Here is a 2,500-nt window from a genome sequence, read left to right as displayed (position 1 = left end):
ACTCCAGATTATGTATTAATGTACCAGTATTTAAGAAGAATAAGAACGAAAAGCTTGCCTGGTATGCTGAGCAGAGTGATCCCCTTCCAGAGAGCTTAATGATATCGGACTGCCAGATGGCAACCAGGACAGCATGCAAGCCCAATGCCATATGTTTATTACCAGCATTTAGCAGTTTGACAGGGATACCGCAAATGCCTGCAACTTTCCCACCATTCAGATTAAAGATTGCCTCCGTAACCCTATGGTAGGAGGTTCTTCGCTAATGGGTGGATCAGGCACAAGGATTTCAGCACCAATTTTGGAGTGGAACCAGAGGGTAGCATAATCAGCCCATGGTCGGTACCAAAGAACTCGGTACTCCGCTAAATCCTACAGTTTTTGAGGCACTTCCAGTTAGACCTAACGAGGAATCGACCATTCCTTGGCTACAGTACTCATATTGCTATACTATGTCCTGCGATGCGGGTTGGAGCGCTGAAAACAGGAGTCAGAAATCCACAATCTCTGGGACCTAGTACACACACACACATATACATGCACATATATATATATATATATATATATATATATATATATATATATATATATATATATATATGTGTGTGTGTGTGTGTGTGTGTGTGTGTGTGTGTGTGTGTGTGCATGTGTGTGTGTGTGTGTGTGTATATGTATATATATATATATATATATATATATATATATATATATATATATATATATATATATATATATATATATATATGAATATATATATATATATATATATATATATATAATATATATATATACATATATATACATATATATATATATATATATATATATATATATATATATATATATAATATATATATATATATATATATATATACATGTGTATCAATTTATATATATATATATATATATCTGTGTGCGTAATGTATATATATATATATATATATATATATATATATATATATATATATATATATATATATATATATATATATATGATATAACCCTTCCTGACCAGGACTCGAACCCTTGCCGCTCCAGGTGAGACCAGAGTGACCATTACTAAACCAACCACACCACAAAAGGAGTGTGCAACTAGGAGCTAACTAGCTCCATAGACATTACCTATCTATTCATATATGTGTAATGATAGTGAGGATTTATACACACTCATCGTGAGCTCTCGGTTGAAACTGATTAAAAAAAATCGAAACCGAAATCAGATGCATTGAGGTATATAGGAAAGATGGAATAATCCACATTGATATAGATATATAACAACCCTCAGTGACGTTACAGTGAGGGTCATCAATTTTGTTAATAACACTAATTGGAAATGACGGTATCTGTGCAGAAGAAGCTATTCTCATTATTCTTATTAACATTACTTTTATCATCAGTGTTGCTATAATCATTATTTTTTTTTTTTTTTTGTATAAGTATTTATATCATATATATTTATATCATTATATATTATCAATATCTTTATTATCAATATTATTGCCATTATTATTGTTATCATTGTTATTGATTATGATAACAATAGTATTTTTATCATTATTTTTAGTATTGTTGTTGTGATTATCTTTGGTGTTATTATAATAATTTTTATATATATTTTTATTATTATTGGTATCATTATTGTTAGTTTTATTTTTATTGTTGTTACTATATTTATCATGGTTTCATTAATACGATATCCATTTTTTTTTATCATTATTATCATTATCATCACTATGATGACCATTGACATTATTACTAATATCATTTATTACTGTTATGACTATTATTATTACTATTACATTTATCATTATTGTAATTATCAATTTTACTATTATCATGATAATTATTCATATTATCATTATCATTATTGATTTTGTTTTTGCTATTATCATCATTATAATTACTATCACCATCATTAGTATTATTAGTATCATTAGTATTACTAAAAATATTAGTAGTAGTATTCTTTAATAGTAGTAGTAGTAGTAGTACTATCATTTAATGCAGTTGTCATTATTATTTTAATTTTCATTGTTATGATTTCAATTGTCAATTTAGAGATTGTCACGTGCATCTTCATTACTATCATGATTATCATTATTATTATTGTTATTATTATTATTATTATTATTATTATTATTATTATCATTATCCTAAGATTATTATTGATATCATTAGTATGACAGTTGTTATTATTACCTATCGTTTTGAATTTTATTGTTATTCCCGTAAGCCTTATCATTATCATAATCGTCACTATTGAGGAACAACTTATATATTTATATATCTATTTATATATATATTATTTTTACGAGAGAAACAGGAACGTTGGAAATCATCATCATATATTATATCGTGATATATAGCATATAAAATCTTATGTAATCATAGAAAGAGATAGCGATAGATAGATAGATAGGGAGAGGGGGGGTGGAGAAGAAAGAAATAGAGAGAGAGAGAGAGAGAGAGAGAGAGAGAGAGAGAGAGAGAGAGAGAGAGA

Source organism: Penaeus monodon, chromosome 41 (genome assembly GCF_015228065.2).
Source record: "Penaeus monodon isolate SGIC_2016 chromosome 41, NSTDA_Pmon_1, whole genome shotgun sequence".
In the NCBI taxonomy this organism is placed as follows: Eukaryota; Metazoa; Arthropoda; class Malacostraca; order Decapoda; family Penaeidae; genus Penaeus; species Penaeus monodon.
The sequence above is the reverse complement of the archived record's forward strand: the minus strand, read 5'-3'. Positions refer to the sequence as shown.